Raw genomic sequence first — 21813 nt, 5'->3', positions numbered from 1 at the left:
AAGATTATATTGTAATGTTAAATGTTTGGTCACTGCAAGATGATTTTGCAAATTATTCCTTCTATACTGGTTTTCATATTAGATCATCCGTCTTGGGTTGGGATAACTAGATTTAACCAGCCATCAAAAAATAACTAACAGGCTTGGCAAACACGGAGGTCTGTTTGCCTTCCACATAAATAATTCTACCGTTCTCAACCATTTAATTATTATTTATATTAAGTAGCAGTTCCACACATTTAGGAAATCACAGTCTCTGCCCAGAGAGCTTACATTCCAAGACAGCAAGCAAGAAATTGTGGGTTTTTTTTAAAAATCTATGGTCATCCAGCTGTAACAACAAAAACAGGTCGTCTGTGTTCAAATTATTGGGGGCAAAGGTGCTGGTTTGCTCCCTGCCCAGAACAGTCATCAAATTCTGAAGCATGATTGACAAAGATTCTGCATCCTATCTCACCATCATCTCCTCCACATCTCCTTTTAGTCAAAGAAAAATGAAAAAAAAAAATTACTAACCTTAAATTATGTTGCCTCTTTTTTTTGTTTTTAAATCTATTTTTGTTTATCTCCTTGCTTTCATCAAATCCCCCATTTCATTCCTTTTAACTCTATATTACAATTCTTCAGTCTCCTTCTTTATTTGCCTATCACTGAGCTACCTCCTTCCTATAACATCTTCGCTTCATTGCCACCTGCACTCTGAAGTTGCACTCTGCATGAATTCTTCCAATTTGGCAACAGCTGCATCCTACCACTTGCACTCTGGGACTTGGTACACCAAGAATATTAAATTTGCAGCTAATGCTGGTGACATACTAGTTCCAGAAAACAGGTATTTCAGACTCACACTCGCCTCACTTTGCTTGATAGGGAGTTTCAGAAAGGCCATGCATATTCTGAGAAATGCTCTGCTTTCACAATAGCTGCAATGTGGCACGGCAGCCCAGGAAATTACAGTAAAAGTCATCAGTGCCTTTTATGGCCTAGTATGACAAGCTGGCATGATGCCGGTATGACACACTAGTTCAGTTCAAACCTTGTTTGTACTTACCGCTTTTCAAGTAAATTCCCTGGTAATTTATGGGGATTAGAAAATTTTCACAAATGCTTTTAGCTTTCTTCCTTATGTACACAATTGTTTGTGGAGTGAGGTCATATTAATGGTGAATAAGGATGGCAGGACTATCTGGCTCTTAGGTATTCTTAGTTCTCTACCTGCCACAATTTGCTTCCTTTTTAACTTTTTCTTTCTTTTTTTGGGCGGGGGAGGGAAGGAGGGCGGAAGGGAATTTGGAAGAGGATGACAGAGAAAGCGTAGCTTGCTAAAATGTAGGATAAGATTCCACTGAGTTCCTCAATGAGTTTTGCATCCAATTAGACATAAAATAGTCAATTGGTGCAGCACATATATGTAGAAAAGGTCAAGTAGTATCATTTCTGTCCTGTCAAGTCTCCACTGGAATATTACCCTAATTTCCTTTTATGGATGAAGGCACAGAAGGAGTAATTGTATTCCTATCAAAGTTATAATGAAAATTTGCGCTCAGAATCGGAGCTCTGCCAAAGTACTCCTGCTGGAAGGATTAAATTAGCTAATGCAGGTAAAGAATTTTTAAGATGAAAATTATAGTAATACATGTATTATTATTGCTTGAATTGGGATTTTTCTTTTGGTTTCATCCAGTATTTTTGATGTGAAAGACTCTGACCCCATAACGACTCATGCCATGGATAATTTTACACAAATTACCAGTAGTCACACGCATAAATTTTGCGGATTCAGAGTCTTAGAGTATTAGTATTAGGGTATCTCTTGCTCTCTGTTTTATTTGTTGCTGTAAGCTTTTAAAATGATGTGTTAAAAGCAGGTCTCTCTGGTGGTACGCATAGTTATGTAGATGTAGAGGAAATGTTATGATATGTACTGCACCTTTAAATCGCTTTAAATATACAGAGTTAACATGACCAGGAAGGTGAAGTAATATCTTTTATTGGACCAATTTTTGGGGGGGAAGGTACAGGAAGTTAGCCTGCCAGTCTGCTGGGGGATCAGAATTGTGAATCAGTTCAACATGGCTGAACTACACTCTCTCATGAAAACATATTAGAGCTCAGATTTTCAAACTTTTTCTAAATCCATATTTCATCACCAGAATAAGTGGCCTGATTTTCAAAAGAACGGAGTAGCAATTCCTGCTCAAGACAACGGAGACTGCTGGATACTCATTGCATTCAAAAGCAGGCCACTTACTTAGTGGCCTATGTATGGATTTACGAGCCTAACTTTATGCTCTCATATTTAAAAGTGTTTTTTCCCCTTGATTTTTTGTAATGTGAAATCCAGACTGAAAGCACGTTTTTCTCTTTATGGCTAGAAAACAATATTCCCATGTCAAAACTTCATAGGATCATATTGTGCTGTGAAATAGGATGACCAGGTGTCTGGTTTTGGACAAGAACACTCGGTCGAAAAGGAATCCTGACGGCTCCCATCAGCACTGCTGACTGGGCCGTTGAATGTCCGGTTCGCGGTGCCACAGTGGGGCTGGCAGACTCCATGCTAGCACGGCAACCCACACAGCTCCTGGGTCCGGAAGCAGCTGGCATATCCGGCACCTAGCCTTAGGGGTTGCCTGGGGGAGTCTGCGTGCTGCCCTGTCCACAGCCACAGCTCCCATTGGATGGGTCAGAGCAGGGCAGGGCAGGAATTAGCGCCACTCATGAGCGCTCAGCTGGTGGCTGTTGAGGGGTCATGTGGCACGTGCTTCTCCCGCTGCTGCCCAGCCCTCTTCTCCTCACGCTCCTCGTGTGGCTGGGCTAGAGCTGTGGCACGTGCCCTGCTACAAACCATGGTCTGTCGCCCCATCGCTGGAACCCAGGAGTTGAAGGTATGTGTATCCCCATCTTCAAGTGCTGGGAATGGGGCCGCACCCCCATCTCCCTCACTGCATCCCTCCCCGTCCCACCCCTCACCCCTCCATCCCCCAGTCATTGCGTCCCTCCCCCGTCCCATCCCACCCCCCACACCTACCCATCTCAACCCTGAACCCTTACAGCGCTCTCCCACCCATCCTCTCTGCCTCCCAGAGCCGCCAGCCCCATATCCCTCACCCACCACACCCCATTTGCCTCCATACACTGCTGCCCTCCCATTATGTCCCTATACACCCCTGTGCCCCTCACATCCTCATACACCTGTAGCTTTCTGCCTCCCCCGAATCTCCATCCACCCCACATACCCCCCACACCTCCTCCTCCTCTCTCCTTCACTGCCCCCTCTCACTCCCACCCTGCTCTTATCCTTGGTCTCTTTCTCTCCCCATCCTCTCTCCTCCACCCCACCCCCCATCTTCTCCCCTCCAGCCCACCCGCCTCCCTTTCCAGCTGGGTGATTTAGGCAGCCCCTGGAAAAGTGTATGAAAAAGTGTCTCTGTGTAGGCAAGTGTGCGCATGCAGGCATTGTATGTGTGTAAGAGACTGTGTGTCTTTGTGTAGGGAGGTGTATGTATTGCTGCATGTGTGTATACCTGTGTGAATAAAATGTGCAGCCTAACTGACTTATTCCTTTTGCTGGCTTGCACACACAAAAATTTGACATAAAATGTGTGTATTCATTTCATAACAAGTTGTCAAAAGAGAAGGGAACTCTAAAAGAAATACATTATTTCTTAAAAAGTGAATGTTGTTGACTAGAAATTGCAGAAGAGCCAATGTATTCTACATTTCTCCCCACTTTTATCTAGCTACATTATAAACTCTTTGTTGCAGACTCTCTCTTTTTATGTGTATGCCCAGCACCTACCACCCTGGAGCCCTGATCTTAGTTGGGGTCTCTAGGCACTAAACAATTGTACTAATAAATAATGTGGAAGTATATGTGTTAGCACATGCTAGATGTGTACACATGAATACACATGTGTATCTGCATGAAGGTGTGGTAGTCAGTTTCTTCAGATTTATTTTTATAGGTATTTGGACAGGTGTGCATTTCTGTGGTTGTGCTCTATGGATTTGTATCTGGGCTTGGGGAATGGGCCTTTAATAGAGCCATTGCAGCAGTGATAACATGTGGTCCTAATTCCACACATAAAATTACAATAACTTTAGCGAACAAAAAAACATGGAGCTGGTTACGAAAAACAGGAAGAGGAAGGGAAAGAATCATGAAAACTTTTGTGAAATTTCATTTTTTAAAAAATTACCCTTTTTGACTATTTTGCTGCCAGCTCTAGCATCCTCTCACAAATAAAACTTGAATTTAGCATAATACATCTGTCAAAACAATAAATATGCCTGTTCGGGCCTTGCAGTAAAAATGAGCACACGAGAAAGGGTGGGGGAGAGCAAGCAACGGAGGGAGGGGGGGTTGGAGTGTGTGGGGAGTGGGGCCTCATGCAGGGGCGGGGCCTCAAGGAAGAGGCAGGGCGGTGGGTGGGGCAAGGGTGTTCAGTTTTCTGGAATTAGAAAGTTGGCAACCCTACTATGAAGTCCATTGAAACCAGTGAAATTGATTTAAAACAGAAATGTTATTTTTTGTGTATGGTATGTGGGGCTTCTCCCATCCCACAAAGAGCTGACAGATAGAATACCAAATAAATATTTGACAGCTTTATACTTGACAGGTTTTAGAGTAACAGCCGTGTTAGTCTGTATTCGCAAAAAGAAAAGGAGTACTTGTGGCACCTTAGAGACTAACCAATTTATTTGAGCATAAGCTTTCGTGAGCTACAGCTCACTTCATCGGATGCATACTGTGGAAACTGCAGAAGACATTATATACACAGAGACCATGAAACAATACCTCCTCCCACCCCACTCTCCTGCTGGTAATAGCTTATCTAAAGCGATCACTCTCCTTACAATGTGCATGATCTTCAAGTTGGGCCATTTCCAGCACAAATCCAGGTTCTCTCACCCTCCGTCCCCCCCCACACAAACTCACTCTCCTGCTGGTAATAGCCCATCCAAAGTGACCACTCTCCCTACAATGTGCATGATAATCAAGGTGGGCCATTTCCAGCATAAATCCAAGTTTAACCAGAATGTCTGGGGGGGGAGGGGTAGGAAAAAACAAGGGGAAATAGGCTACCTTGCATAATGACTTAGCCACTCCCAGTCTCTATTTAAGCCAAAATTAATAGTATCCAATTTGCAAATGAATTCCAATTCAGCAGTTTCTCGCTGGAGTCTGGATTTGAAGTTTTTTTGTTTTAAGATAGCGACCTTCATGTCTGTAATTGTGTGACCGGAGAGATTGAAGTGTTCTCCGACTGGTTTATGAATGTTATAATTCTTGACATCTGATTTGTGTCCATTTATTCTTTTACGTTGAGACAGTCCAGTTTGACCAATGTACATGGCAGAGGGGCATTGCAGACACATGATGGCATATATCACATTGGTGGATGTGCAGGTGAACGAGCCTCTGATCGTGTGGCTGATGTTATTAGGCCCTGTAAAAAAACTTCAAATCCAGACTCCAGCGAGAAACTGCTGAATTGGAATTCATTTGCAAATTGGATACTATTAATTTAGGCTTAAATAGAGACTGGGAGTGGCTAAGTCATTAGGCAAGATAGCCTATTTCCCCTTGTTTTTCCTACCCCCTCCCCCCCCAAGACTTTCTGGTTAAACTTGGATTTATGCTGGAAATGGCCCACCTTGATTATTATGCACATTGTAGGGAGAGCGGTCACTTTGGATGGGCTATTACCAGCAGGAGAGTGAGTTTGGGGGGGGGGGGGGGGCGGAGGGTGAGAAAACCTGGATTTGTGCTGGAAATGGCCTCATCTTGATTATCATGCACATTGTAAGGAGAGTGATCACTTTAGATAAGCTATTACCAGCAGGAGAGTGGGGTGGGAGGAGGTATTGTTTCATGGTCTCTGTGTATATAATGTCTTCTGCAGTTTCTACAGTATGCATCCGATGAAGTGAACTGTAGCTCACGAAAGCTTATGCTCAAATAAATTGGTTAGTCTCTAAGGTGCCACAAGTACTCCTTTTCTTTTTGCTTGATACTTGAATTGTTCATTCTGACTGTAAGATGTTATCTTCTGCCTGTAATGGCCCTAGCTGAACATATTTTAAAACGCAGAAAATATCTTGTGTGGTTTTTTTGTTGTTGTTTTTTTTAAGAACCAAACATTTATTTTTATTTTTATTTGGCAGAACAACTCGACCAGTTACCTACTCTAATATTTTTTTATTTTAATGGGCAGAAGGGTGCAATAAAAAGGAAATATCCTGATATCAAGCATCAACATAGCATCAATATCTGATCTGCATAATATAACAGTTGAACCAATGTGCCATATTTTGTTTAACTCTATTCTGCCTGAATAATGAGTTGTAAATTTAAAGCTTTCAGAGTAGCAGCCGTGTTAGTCTGTATTTGCAAAAAGAAAAGGAGTACTTGTGGCACCTAATTTGTTAGTCTCTAAGGTGCCACAAGTACTCCTTTTCTTTTTATGAAGTTACTTCTCTGATCTACTGTGGTCACCACTTAACTGTTTCAGAATATTAGATATAACCATGACATATAACTATCGTCCTCTATCTCTGACCTCCTGGACAACTAATGGTTTTAATCAGGAAAGCATATAATCCTATACAACCAACAAATAAAGGAATCATAATATGAAATCTTTCTGTTCATATAAATCATAATGTTAAAGACCAGGGCCAAATCTAAACATGATATACCATCAACCTTGTCTGGAAAAGTTCAAGAGCAAAGACTAGCTAGTCAGTCACCTCTTGGCAAGTATGAAATTAATCCCAGTTTTAGAAGAAAAGCTATGATGATTTTTTAAAAGGCTTTCATAATGACAAAGGAATTGGAAAGGATAAATGCAGGAAATACCAGCTAGCTCTCTCACTTTACAGGCTAACTTGAGGAAGCGTTAGTGGTTCGGGCACTAGCCAAAGACTTGGAAGACCAAAGTTCAAATTCTCTGATCCACCAGACTTCCTGCGTGACCTTCAGCAAGTCACTTTGCCTCAGTTACCATCTGTAAAATGGGGACAATAGTTCTTCCCTACCTCACAGAGACATTGGGGGGATTAAAAGACTGTGAGGTGCTCAGATACTACAGTGATGGGGGCACATAAATGCCTAAAACAGAGATTAACAAAAACACTACCTGTGTACAACAGGGAATAGACCCTTATTACTTCAGAAGCAATAGCGGTTTATCAGAAGTAGTTACCTACAGGAACCTGCACAGAAATCAAAATTCTCATCTTGGCGCTTGATATTAGAAACTGCTCTGAGGAAACTTATCACAAAGGAATAATGCAGAGATTTCTCCAATATTGCCCCTACTGGCTCCAATACCTGGCAAGCATCTCTGTAAAGGAGAAATACAGAGTATGAACTGGAATAACAGAGAGATATACTTATGATCAGCCTAGTCTACATAATTATTCTTACACAGCTAGTAGAGGCACTGTATTAACATAGTCACAGTCAACTTGTGACTGTTTCATATGGATATTGGGCCAGATGCACCGTCAACTGGAGAGTGGGTTGTAGCAGCACAAAACAGCTGTAACTCTAAAGTTTAGGGGGACATTTGCAAGGTAGGGCATGTAAGAGGCCTACATTGTCCCAAAAATTGTCAATGCAGGCCAAAAAACAGAATTTGGCCAGCTCATCTAGAAAGCCCGTGGATGCAACCGCTCTCTGAAGAAAATCTGGTGTGTTTTAAAGAGCTCCACCACTGATGGAACCTCTACAACCATCTTTTTCGCACAGTGGTACTTTCCCATTCTGCGCATAGTCATTGCTGGACCATTGCAGGAAGTTGGAATTTGCACCTCTGTGGGACAGCTTTGCTAAATCTAGCCCAATATGTTGTTTTGAACAAGCCTCATAAATGTTCTTGCTGGTATTTCCAAAGACAACTAAGGGAATTAAATGCCTAACCCCCACAGGATCATTTGTAACTCCTCACAGACTCTATATTTGAACTACTTTAGGTACTGACCTGCCACAAACAGCACTGGTCAAAATAGAAGCTACGCTCCTATCCAAATCAACTGTTTCTGCCACTGAACACAATGTATGGTGTCTTCCATAAGAATAAGATAACTCTACTGAGTCATCCCACTTCCTGTCCTTCCTCTTAAGCTACAAGTTTAAAAAAAAAAAAGAGAGAGTTTGTAGAAATCATTAGAAACTAACTTAAAAGCAAAGATATGACAAGCTCCATGTTTGTGATTTTGGGGCAGATCCTCAGCTCATTAATGGAGCTGTGACAATTTACACAAGTTGGGGATCCTCCCCTTTACCATGAGTCTCATGTTTGGAATTTTCCTTACAGTCCAGCTACTGGATCCATGTCATTACTTGAGAATCTAAGCCTTCATTTTTTTAAAGGAACACTTGTAGTCCTAAGTTTTGTGGAGAAAAGCTTGAAAACATGAATCCCGAGGGCTCAAAAATAACAAAGCAAATAATCTTTGAACCATCCCCAAAATAATTTTTTAAAATCTCATTATTCTTTTGGGCTGGGGATGAACCCATACATTTGAACTGCATTCTGGGCCTTTTTAATAACAAATACAACAAGAATATACACCGGCCTATGATGAATTCATGCATATTGTTATCTCCACTCCTGAAATGCAGTCATCATTCTTAGAATATCTGGCCACCTGCATTACTTTGGTTTCCATCAGGTTACATTCTGTACACATGTATAAGAGAAATCCTCTCATGGACTATATCCACTACTGCCTTCCCAATCCCAGGGTGTCTCATGCATCTTATCAAAAGATAAATGCCACACAAATGCTGGCAGTGTACAGAAATATCCCAGAAGATGCAGAGTTCTTCTCCCGCTACATGCATATGTCAAATTTTCATTAATATAGGTTCTCCTCTCTCTATGCATGTTAGAAGTATATGCTCTTTTGACAGTCCTCTTCAAACACATTTAACAGTAAGACATGTATCCTATAATATTTTCCCCGCCATTTTGGTTCTCCTTAAACCTTCCTGGTCTATTTTGTATTACTTCTCGCTTTCATTTTCTTTCTTCCTTTAATATTTTTCTCTATCTCCTCTACAATTTCTTCTGGTCTCCACCACTGTTCCCTCTAAGCTGTGCGTGTGGGCACACAGATCCTAAACCCCACGCACACAGCGAAACACCGCACGCACAAAAATTTGCACAGAAGCACAACAATTTGCACAGCAGAAATTTTTTGTGCACACGGCCTGTGAAAAATTAGAGGGAATACTGGTCTCCAGCCCACACTTTCTCCTTATGATGTGCCTGTGTTTCCTCTATTTCCCTTCTACTTTGCTTTTGTTGTATCTGAGCCTGTTTCACTGTCTCTTGTTTCCTCAGACTTTTGTTTCTCTCTCTCTCCTATTGTTATGTGTCTCTTGTTCCTCTCCAATAACTCAGAATTAGCACACTGGCTCAAAGATTGTAACTGTCTACCCAAAGCTGCACTTCATTAGTTTGGTCAGTGTGCAGAGCAAGGAAGTGGAACTTAAAAGATTTTGATCAATTTGCTGCCACTAAGCAACTAAGGTTTAAGGAGTCCTAGAACAAAAGCAATTACATATATATGTGTGGAATGCTGTAGGTCCACAGCAAACATTTTGAAGAATGAGACGCAAAATTGAAACTTTCTAGGATGACAAAATTGCCCCTTGTTTCAGATTGCAGCCCTCATCATTAAGACAAAAACACAACTGTTTCACTGATCACAGAATAATGACTACAGCTCTGCAAATAATTGGTTTGTTGACAGTTCTGAAAGTTTTTTAAAAATCATTTGAGGTCAGACAAAATGTTTAGTTTGACTTGAAATTAAACGATTCATTTAAATTTCAATAATTTTAATGATTTTTAAAAAATAAAATTAATGGAAATTTTCAAACTGTTGTTTCAAATAAAAAAATTGAAACATTTGAAAATGTCAACACAAAACATTAGAGTTTCAGGTGAACTGCACCTATATTCCACTTCCATAGTCCCTCGAGGGCACCCACATAAAAGATTCCAACTCCAAACTATCACTTTTCTTGGGCAGAGAGTCACATCTTACTCTCTCCTGACAGGAGGTTTTTAAGGCTGCACAGATCCTAGCTATGTATTGCGATATCCCCAGCAAGCCAGCATGCCTAAAAGGCCAGAATCTGTGCTTTGCTTTCTCTCCAGAGGCTGTGACCAGTGTATTGACCACAGTTACAGGTTACCAAAGAACCCTTTCTCAGTAAGCACATTTATTCTTGAGGTGAAACCATTACAGAGAAAATGCATTAAAAACTATGAAAGACCCTACATGCATGCTAAAAAGCTCATCAGAGGTCACCCCCAACTCCAGCCTAGGATTCTTAGTAAGTGTCAGTCCTTCAACCCCACAACTGGGTTTTCCCCATGGTTACAAGTTCATAAACATTTCAGAACCAGAACCCACGCTGGGCAGTTCAGCCATTTCTTTACACATCTCAGGATTTGATATCTAGTCTCCAAAAACAAGTAATCAGCAGACAAGTATCCTCCCTTCAGGGTGTAGCTTCAAGAGGCTGGGTTTCTGCATAACCGGGGGGTGGGGGGGATTTGTATTAACCTGTACTGAGGTATTCCCCAGGAAATCCATGTAACATTTATGGTTCCAGAAATCCATGCTTGCTTGGTACATGTTCAATATATTTCTTTGAACTCCTAGATGTCACATCTATAACATCTCCACCTTTCGAGAGGTTACACATACTCCCAGCCCACGATAATACATAAACTATTAACACAATGGAACCCCAAAGATACTTAAATTTAATTCAGTAAGGTCTCCCAGAACATTGCCATATCTGTCACACAAAGGATTTTTATTTCAGATATTGTAGGGGGTGGAGGGAAGAAAAGGGCCAAAACAATTCAGTGAAGTTGTCACAAATTTGTGAAATGTTTCCATGGACCCAAATCTGCATTTTTTACTAAAAAATGTTTTGGTCAAAAATTTTCTCCCAGCTCCAGTCACAATTGCCAAATTATTATGTAAAACATGATGATGTAACACAATCTGCTGCAGTTTCAGGTCCTCAATTTCTGTTTCTAGAAATTACAGGAGATCATGCCATCCTCAGTACTTCTTCCTGATTACTAACCGAAGGAACCAAACACTGAGGTTTAAAATGAGTTAGTACGATAGTGAACTGCTCATAGACTTTTAAGGCAACTTCAAATGCAACAGATCACAGATTTCATTAGAATTCAAACAGAGTTCTAAAGGGCTATTAATAGCTAGTCCATTCCGCTAGATGGAGGACTGATTAAATTATCCCCCAAACATAGGTGTCAAATCCAGTTTGGAACATCTCTGTGGCAATGATATCACTAGCTCTCCTAAGAGCATGTTACATTGTTTAACTGTATTCACAGTGCTAAGTTTCAGCTTAATTGTGACTTTCTTCCTGCTTAAAGCCCATTATTTCTTGTAACGCTTGTCATGGTTTGCCATCTAAATGGGTTTATTTTTCAGAATCTGAGTAAGTGATGCAACTAATCACACTGCAAATGCTGTGCTGCTTCACAACATTTTTGTTATTTGGTATGACAAGGAAGCAGAGAGCAGGCACTTTGACTACTGGCGGTTTCTCTTTTTCAAAGAATTTCCATTCTATTTAATATCTCTGGGTTAGCACCTAAATCAATTCAGGACAGCCAATATATCCATGCACCAAAGCCGCAGAGCTCCATTTAAGCATAAGCAGTTCAAAGTACATACAGCTCTGTTGTTTAAAAGACTTTGGTTCTTCGCATTAAGGACCCAGGAGATGGGCCAAACAGGCCTAGGGTTTGAAGAACACATTTACCTTTGCCCAAGACTATTGTAAAATAAATGAGAGAAAGAGAGACAGCTGCCTGGACTAGCACATGATTGTGTGTTGTCTGGAAAAAACATTTATGTTGTAAAGTAACCAATTGTTTTAGATATGCTTTTGCTCACATTTAAGTGTCAAGACCTGTTTCAATTCATTCTCTCTTCTGTGGTTGAAGTGGTGCTAATTTTAGCTAATATTTCTTGCTATATTTTTAAGCTAATTAAAAAAATCATCTTAAGTAGAAAAACACCATTTCCAGTAAATTTGCTGTTTGCTGTGACTGGTTGCCACTAGCCCAGATGATGAAGTTTGCTCCTCCTAGCTGTCAAACAGATCTACCAAAACTGATTACAGAAGAGATGAAAATATTTACTTTCCTAAGGGAAAAGCCCTTCTCTGCCCTCTTGTCCTGAGAGCTTCCGCATCTTAAAAAGAATGTTGTCCACAGCCAACATTATCTAATGAGGGCCCCCTATTTGAGAACAGAAGCAAAAGTTGACCTGTCCTCGCTGAAGGGATTTTAAGGGCAATTAGCTTCTATTCTTGCCTCAGGTGGTATTGGCATTGTTACAACTGAATCAGGGAAAATAATTAATTAGGGACTTGCTTTTTCAGTTTTTGCTGCCTCTCAATTGAGGGGAAATGGATTCTTTTACTATCTAGATGCCTACCAGAACTTTTAGGTAAGTGATTTGGGGTGATGTGAGATTTTTCCCCCTCCATTATTAGGGTGAGTTCCCAGAACATGGAGAGGTTAAGGATTTTCCCCCGAATTGGTTCTAACGCCATATCTGTGGTTCTATCCTAGAACAAAAAAATCATTCCACATTACTGCAGCTGTTATCACCATGATTTTGTCCGCTTTCCTGAGCTTGCCCAGGAAAGTGAAGGGACACAAAAATTCTGATTGTCTAATCCAAGGCACATGTAACATGAAGCAATCTCAGGTTAACAAACGCCACAATATCCTCAGGTCCTGATGGCTTTTGGGGTAAAGTAAAGAGTTTTCCATTTTGAACCTCCAAATTTTCATAAGGCTGTTAATCCATCTGAAGCCTTGGATCTGTTTCCCCAGCCTCCTCCCCTCACAATTACAATACTTTGGAATAGCAAAGTAGCCCATGGGAAAACCTGATGCAGATAAAAGTAGAGGGGAGTGATTGTGAAAGTGTCAGTGTCATTAAACAGATTTGAGAAGGGCTCTCTTTTGTTTGTGAAGAGATGCTAGCATTGGGAAGCGGGCGAGAACACTGAATTCTATAAAGGTAATATTTTTCTTTCCCCAGGAGTAAGAGGACCCATTGATCTCAAGAAATATTTGCCCATGCTCCGTTGAAACAGGCAGTGATGCCAGTGGGGTACTGAATGCCACCTAAGAGAAGCGACAGAACAATCTTTGTTGTATACAATGGTGTGTCCAGATCGCAGCAGGGGGACACACATTATCAGCAATTAATTTTTTTATTTTAGTGTGCAAAGTTATAAGCTGAAATAAACAGATATAATACATCATGCTTTCCCATGCCTGAACACAAACATTCCCATTAGCAAGCAGAGTGCAGAAGAATGAACATGGTAAAGTAGGAATCCTGGTGGGAGAAGGCGAAGCCCCAGATGAATGCTTCAGGAGAACCCATATTAAGATACAAAACTGAAGTATACACAATTAATAAGAGATTACATTAAATAATATTAAGAATAAGCAACTACCAAATACTACGTGGGAAAACATATGTGACCGAGTCATTCTGTGTCTGACATCTATTTTTTTCATTACTTAGCTAGGAGACCCTTTAAAATCAAACTAAATGAAACAAAACATTGATTGCAGCACACCAGTTTGCCTATGGGTAATCATGTCATGGAAAAAGTCAGGGGGAAAAGGGTCTAGCCATCCAATAATTGACTACTGCTTAAAGCATATTTGTTCGGGATATTTTTAAAAAAACATAACTAGGCCCGGCTACCTGCAGGGCAGAGACCTGCTGTACAGCCTAATGTGCCATAAACATTATCTCACTGATTGGTTTTAAAGTCCAGTTACAAGCCATTAGTAATGACATCTAGGGTGAGCTAAATAATCTCCCTCCAGGGACCAAGCAAATAATATTTACATTTGAAAAATTTTAACTTAAGTCCCACTACTGCTCACAGACATCCAGTGATGAAATAATGACGCCATTTCCCGTATGAGTCTTTTGAGGGTTATAAATGAATCCTGCCCACGTCACTATGTCTTTTACATTTAAATCACTGATAGACAAAAGTTTCTCTGGAGACCTGCAATGGTAAATTCCAAAATTAATTATGGCTAAGAGAGAAAAAAATTATTCTTGTGCAAGAAAGTTTTGGAAGCCCTAAGGAAGAGTGATAATATGGGAAACTACTGTAAGTTGCAAGAACAGTACTACCATAATTGGGGTTAATTAATGATCTTCAAAGAGGAAGACAAAGGAGGAAACAAGAAAAAAGGAAGAAACAAAAAAAAAATAATTCACAGAACAAGTGTCCTTCTTCAAACCAAACTGCTGAAGAGCAGCAAAGGAGCCAGCAGCAGCAGCTAAGCGTAAAAGGAATTAGTGGTGCCCCAAGTACAAGAAGTGGAGCAATCACAATCACGCCCCAGTATTATCTTCAGGAAATTCTCCTCTAGGAATAGGATTTATTGATAACGTTTGTAGTATAAGCACCATACCATATTATGGAGGCAAGGAAGTATAGATTCTTACCCTGGGCTCTAAGGTCCCAAACTAATTTTCACCACTGTAACCTGTAACAAAACGTTTCACATTTAAAAAAACAGCCTAAAAAACCCAACCATTTATAAATATGTGATATGTACTGAAGAGCCTCTATAGAAAATGGTAGCTGCTTCAATGATCAAGTTCAATATGAAAATTTGGGCTCTGACTGGGTCAAGTCCTTCCTTCCCAATACACACGGTTTATAAACCATAGGAAGAACATATTAAAAGTTAGTAAGGACACATTTAATTTAATAGCTAATCTTTTTCTGTGAGATATCGCTTCTTTTTTATTTAAGGCTGCACTTTCACCAGTGAAATGTTTTGAATCAGATTAGAGAAGGGCTAAAAACATATTTATGCAAATGAGCAGGTTTGTATGCATTTTGTGGTCACTTCCTGTTTTACTGCAAAAAGCAAGTGCTAAGCTTCCACAAACATTACATTTGTTTACCCATAAGCATTTGCACCAGAACCCATATAATAAAAATGGTATTCACCCAATCAAGAAAGAGGGAAAAAACAGATCACATATTTATTTGATCTACAACCAAGCAACAGTCTGAATTTTGAATAGCAGGTCAAAGAGCTAAACCAAAAAAATCCTTTGAAAAATTCTAAACAATGAATAAGTTTGAAAAAAAAAGGGTTGGTATGTCCCTGGTAACTCAGAGAAAGACAAAATTCATTAGATAAAATATTCATTAGAAATTATTCACTCAGCTCCGTATCTGATATTTCTTTTTGGAACAGAAATATTTCTTTTCTCTATAGAAAAGGGCTTAAAATACACCTGTAACTACATTGCTAGAAAACTCAATACTAAAATTACTGATATGTGAATTTACAAGTATTTCATTAGTGACAAAGGGATTCTAATACCACTTCCTGAATACAATGGAAATATTCTGAATTTTTCAAAGGAAACAAATTGTACCTACAGGTTACAGATTTCAAAATAAGTCTGTGCCCTTGTTCACGTCAGAGTCTCCTCGCATGCAAAAAATTAATGAACTTTAGATTTATCTTGATTAGGGTCTTGAGTAAAACAGTAAAAGGAATTATTTGTATATAATCTTATGCTTTCAGGCAACACACACACAATTAATTAAACTAAGTTCCAATGGTTGGTATTCACATGGAAAAACCCAAATTCCCATCACACTTGGTCCTGTTAAGGATGGCAACAGAAGTGCTCTTTTTGCAGCTTGATTTCAGTCACTACCAAGACAGAAACCTGATGGAGGAGACAAAACTCTGTGTCTTTATGAACACAACAGCAGCAGCATTGCCTCCTGATTTTTCACAAGATGAAGTAGCAATGGACGCCTTTGGGGAACCCTCGTTGTGAAGAGAGTCCATCTCCAAAGCTTATTTCAGGCCTACCTTTGAATACGGAGCTGTGCTCTGCTTCCAACAGAGTCTCCTCCTGAGCCTTTGAAAGCAAAACCATGCAGGGCCAAAAGAGAAAAAATAATCCCCTTGTCTAAAAAATTAACTACCCCAATTGTGTATAATAGTATAAATATAACTACAGGATCAGGGAGAGAGGCATTTCTTCTAGAAAGTGTGACCTCAGATTTAAAACAAATCTTTCGAGATCAAAAGGTTAGCAAATCAAAAGTCAGCTGGTACATATTTAATCATCAGGATCAGGGTTAGTCAGGCATCATTTATTAAGTACAATCTGTTTTTCAAATGAAATGTTCATAAATAGTAATCCCCCCCCTCAAAAATTCTATAGCTGTAGTTTGTACCATGAATAAAAAATGTATTTTTATTTCTAAAAATCAAACTCTTGCTTGGTAGTCTTGGAATATTGTGAAAATGAGCAAACCCTCAATGTTTTATACACAGCATAGTATATCAGCTGCATTATGGTTCAGGAGGTGTGTCAAGGTTCCTCCCCCACTCTGAACTCTAGGGTACAGATGTGGGGACCTGCATGAAAAACCTCCTAAGCTTATCTTTACCAGCTTAGGTCAAAACTTCCCCAAGGTACAAAATATTACCCCCGTTATCCTTGGAATGGCCGCTACCACCACCAAACTAATACTGGTTACTGGGGAAGAGCTGTTTGGACGCGTCTTTCCCCCCAAAATACTTCCCAAAACCTTGCACCCTACTTCCTGGACAAGGTTTGGTAAAAAGCCTCACCAATTCGCCTAGGTGACTACAGACCCAGACCCTTGGATCTTAAGAACAATGAACAATCCTCCCAACACTTGCACTCCCCCTTTCCTGGGAAATGTTGGATAAAAAGCCTCACCAATTTGCATAGGTGACCACAGACCCAAACCCTTGGATCTGAGAACAATGAAAAAGCATTCAGTGTTTTACAAGAAGACTTTTAATAAAAAATAGAAGTAAATAGAATTAAAGAAATCCCCCCTGTAAAATCAGGATGGTAGATATCTTACAGGGTAATTAGATTCAAAAACATAGAGAACCCCTCTAGGCAAAACCTTAAGTTACAAAAAAGATACACAGACAGAAATAGTTATTCTATTCAGCACAATTCTTTTCTCAGCCATTTAAAGAAATCATAATCTAACACATACCTAGCTAGATTACTTACTAAAAGTTCTAAGGCTCCATTCCTGTTCTGTCCCTGGCCAAGACGACTACAGACAGACACACAAACCCTTTGTTTCTCTCCCTCCTCCCAGCTTTTGAAAGTATCTTGTCTCCTCATTGGTCATTTTGGTCAGGTGCCAGCGAGGTTACCTTTAGCTTCTTAACCCTTTACAGGTGAGAGGAGCTTTCCCCTGGCCAGGAGGGATTTCAAAGGGGTTTACCCTTCCCTTTATATTTATGACACGCCCCCCAAATCTCAGCTAGGGTGAAACACTGGCTGGGATTTCTTCCTGGAGCTCTAGGAAAACAGAGTTAATAAGACACATGCATCTCTAAATATACTACCAAGTACATAAAGACTAACAATATTTTTCACATCTCAAGGACGATTTTAACCAGTTGATTCTGGGAAACTTTCACGGGAGAGTGCATCAGCCACTTTGTTAGAAGCTCCTGAGATGTGTTGGATGTCGAAATCAAAATCTTGGAGAGCTAAACTCCACCGAAGAAGTTTTCTGTTAGTTTCTTTGACGGTGTGAAGCCACTTTAGTGCAGCATGGTCGGTTTGCAGGTGGAAACGCCGTCCCCAAACATATGGGCGTAGCTTTTCCAGAGCGTAGACAATGGCATAACATTCTTTTTCAGTGACTGACCAGTTGCTTTCCCTCTCAGACAGTTTTTTGCTGAGAAACACTACAGGGTGGAATTCTTGATCAGGTCCTTTCTGCATTAAAACTGCTCCCACACCACGCTCGGATGCATCTGTGGTTACTAGGAACGGTTTGTCAAAGTCTGGGGCCCTTAGTACAGGGTCAGACATGAGTGTCGCTTTAAGCTTGTTAAAGGCCTTCTGACACCTTCCGGTCCACTGAACAGCATTTGGCTGTTTCTTTTTGGTTAGGTCTGTCAGTGGGGCAGCGATTTGGCTGTAGTGCGGTACAAATCGTCTGTAATAACCGGCCAAGCCTAAGAAGGATTGAACCTGTTTCTTTGACTTTGGGACAGGCCACTTTTGGATAGCATCCACTTTGGCCTGTAGGGGGCTGATAGTTCCTTGACCCACCTGGTGTCCAAGGTAAGTCACTCTGTTTAGGCCTATTTGACACTTCTTAGCCTTAACAGTTAGTCCTGCCTCCCTTATGCGCTCAAGGACTTTTTGTAGATGTTCCAGGTGGTCTGCCCAGGAATCCGAAAATATGGCCACATCGTCAAGGTAGGCGACTGCATATTCTCCTAATCCCACTAGGAGACCATCTACAAGTCTTTGGAAAGTGGCGGGTGCATTTCGCAGCCCGAAAGGGAGTACATTAAATTCATACAGCCCGAGATGTGTGATGAAGGCTGACCTTTCCTTGGCAGATTCATCTAGCGGTACCTGCCAGTACCCCTTGGTTAAGTCCAAGGTAGAGATGAACTGGGCCCTTCCCAGTTTCTCTAATAGTTCATCTGTGCGTGGCATGGGATAGTTGTCTGGGCGAGTTACAGCATTTAGCTTACGGTAGTCCACGCAAAAACGTATTTCCCCATCTGGTTTGGGAACTAGAACCACTGGAGATGCCCATGCACTTTCAGAGGGGCGGATTACACCCATATGTAACATATCCTGGATCTCCCGTTCTATAGCAGTTTTAGCTTGAGGAGACACCCGGTAAGGGTGGACCCTAATTGGGTGAGCATTACCTGTGTCAATGGAGTGGTATGCCCGTTCAGTCAGTCCTGGGGTGGCTGAGAACGTTGGCGCGTAGCTAGTGCACAGCTCCTGGATCTGCTGTCGCTGCATACGCCCAAGGGTCATGGAGAGGTTCACCTCTTCCACACCACCAGCACATTTCCCTTCGTAGTAAACACCTTCAGGCCACTCAGCGTCGTCTCCTCCCTGGGCTGTAAACTGACAAACCTTTAATTCTCTGGATCGATTAGAAGATCTGAGAGGCGGTGGGTTGCTCCGTGCCGCCGTCCAAGCTCTCTGGAGGCTTTCATCTGCTTCCTGTTCGGTCTGGAACTGTTCCCTTGATGCTGGAGACATCAGTTCCTCATTGGATTGGGGACATAGGCTTGGTCCCTCTGGAAGCGATATAGGGGATGGAGCTGTTTCTGTTGACTGTGAACCGCTCTCCGCTGGTGCACTATGTTGGGATTCAGGCTCCGGCTGAGCCTCTTGTGTAGGGTTATCGGCTGCTGCCAGTTCAGGTTCGGTGGGGCCCTCTGGTGTTGAGGTTGCAAGTACTGGATTCAGTGCTGACACGGGGTCTGGTGTTGGTTGTTCGGCTGGTTCCGGTTCTGGGACTGGTTCCGTCTGGGTCTCTGGGACTGGATCCACTACTGCTGTTGCAGACATTGGCCTGGGGTCCAGGTCCATCACCTCTGACTGGGTCCTGATAGAAGTTTCCGGAACAGAGCTAGGCCTCACGGCTTGTTTAGCCTGGTTGCGGGTGACCATTCCCACCCTCTTGGCCTGCTTCACATGATTGGCCAAGTCTTCCCCCAACAGCATGGGGATGGGATAATCATCATAGACTGCAAAAGTCCACATTCCTGACCAGCCCTTGTACTGGACAGGCAACTTGGCTGTAGGCAAATTGAAAGAGTTGGACTTGAAGGGTTGAATCGTCACTTGGATCTCTGGGTTGATTAAATTGGGGTCCACTAAGGAAGCATGGATAGCTGACACTTGTGCTCCGGTGTCCCTCCACGCGGTGACCTTCTTCCCGCCCACACTCACAGTTTCCCTCCGCTCCAAGGGTATCTGGGAGGTATCTGGGCCTGTGGACCTCTGGTGTGATTCCGGTGCAATGAACTGTAATCTGTTGGGGTTCTTGGGGCAGTTGGCCTTTACATGCCCCAGCTCGTTACACTTAAAACATCGTCCAGCTGACGGGTCACTGGGACGAGGAGGGTTGCTGGAGAACGGGGTGGTGGGACGATAAGGGGTCTGGAGGGTTCTTTGGGAGGTACGTGGGGCTTTGGGCGGCCCCCGGTAATAGGGTGTGGTCTGGGGTGGTCCCTTCTGGTCTCCGCTCCAACTGCGACCAGTTTTCTTCTTCTCTGCCACCTCCACCCATCTGGCTCCAATCTCTCCTGCCTCGATTACAGTTTTGGGTTTCCCATCTAGGATGTATCTTTCTATTTCCTCAGGAACACCCTCTAAGAATTGTTCCATTTGCATTAGGAAGGGCAAATTTACTGGAGATTCAACACTTGCTCCTGATATCCAGGCATCCCAATGTTTCACAATGTGGTAGGCATGTCGGGTAAATGACATGTCTGGTTTCCACCTTAGGGCTCTGAACCTCCGACGAGACTGCTCGGGTGTTATCCCCATTCTGACTCTCGCCTTGGATTTAAACAGTTCATACTTGTTCATATGTTCTTTAGGCATTTCAGCTGCCACCTCAGCTAAGGGTCCACTGAGCTGCGGCCTCAGCTCTACCATGTATTGGTCAGTAGAGATGTTGTACCCAAGGCAGGCCCTTTCGAAGTTTTCTAAGAAGGCCTCAGTATCATCACCTGCCTTGTAGGTGGGGAACTTTCTGGGATGGGAAGTGGTACCTGGAGAAGGATTGCTAGGGTTTGTTGGTATATTCTGCTGGGCCTTTATCCTCTCCATCTCCTCCACATGCTTCCTTGCCTCCATTTCCCTCTTGTGGGCAGCCTCCTGTACCTCCTTCTCCAGCCGCATGAGTTCTATCTGTCTTTCATGTTCCCTTTGTTTTTCCTCAGCCTGAAATTTGGCTAATTCCAGCTGTAGTCGAGCTGAGGATTTGGTCATTCTAACCTCTCTGTTTTTAACTAACTTTACACCTGAGGTTTAGAAATAAACAACAAAACTTGGCTGTAAAATTTTGCTGTGCTGGAATAGAATACCTATTCTCTGATAGTGATTGTCAGCCTACAGAAAAAGACAATTCCCTTGTCTCTGCTCTGGGCCCAAATTAAAGCAAAAAACCTCCAACTACTTGGAAACCTGCTTACCCAGCCCAACGAAGAAAAAAAAAAAATTTCTTTTCAAACCTGTGCTCCTTGTAAAACAAAAAAAAAAATCAAAATCCTAAAAAAAAAACCCTGCCACTTTTGTCTCCAGGCAAATGGGTAGAGCACACACCCCCTATTTACTTTTAGGAAGAAAAGAAAAAAAAAACAAACCTCTGGGTTGGAAGACTGTGAATTTCCCTGCAGGAGTTAAGTACCCTGCCTCCAGGCAAATGAAACCTGCAATTCACAAGAGAATCCCCTTTTGTCTCTGCTTGGCCACAAAGCAGAGAGAAACCAAGCTGCTTTCAGTTTCAAAGCTGCCTTCTGGACTTCCTAAAAATTCCTTTTTAAAATCTGTATTTCTAGTTCAAAAAATCTCAACTGGATCTCAAAATGATTTCAGGTTAATCCCACCGCTGCCACCATGTCAAGGTTCCTCCCCCACTCTGAACTCTAGGGTACAGATGTGGGGACCTGCATGAAAAACCTCCTAAGCTTATCTTTACCAGCTTAGGTCAAAACTTCCCCAAGGTACAAAATATTACCCCCGTTATCCTTGGAATGGCCGCTACCACCACCAAACTAATACTGGTTACTGGGGAAGAGCTGTTTGGACGCGTCTTTCCCCCCAAAATACTTCCCAAAACCTTGCACCCTACTTCCTGGACAAGGTTTG

The 21813-nt window shown here is 41.8% G+C and overlaps 1 protein-coding gene across 3 annotated transcripts in view; it reads right to left on the bottom strand.

Annotated features, from left to right (window-relative positions):
• FRMPD4 (FERM and PDZ domain containing 4) overlaps positions 1–21813 on the bottom strand; it is a 447655-nt gene that overhangs the window by 273691 nt on the left and 152151 nt on the right. The window contains exon 1 of one of the 3 annotated variants that reach the window (XM_073354879.2): positions 17167–17909. The exons of the other annotated variants lie outside the window; for them this stretch is intronic. The gene's annotated coding sequence lies outside the window, so the exon portion shown is untranslated. Of the gene's footprint in view, positions 1–17166; positions 17910–21813 lie in introns of those variants that run through there. 3 annotated transcript variants of the gene reach the window in all.

Source organism: Lepidochelys kempii, chromosome 1 (genome assembly GCF_965140285.1).
Source record: "Lepidochelys kempii isolate rLepKem1 chromosome 1, rLepKem1.hap1, whole genome shotgun sequence".
Taxonomy (NCBI): domain Eukaryota; kingdom Metazoa; phylum Chordata; order Testudines; family Cheloniidae; genus Lepidochelys; species Lepidochelys kempii.
Note: the sequence above shows the minus strand (reverse complement) of the source record. Positions and strands in the feature narration are given on the sequence as shown.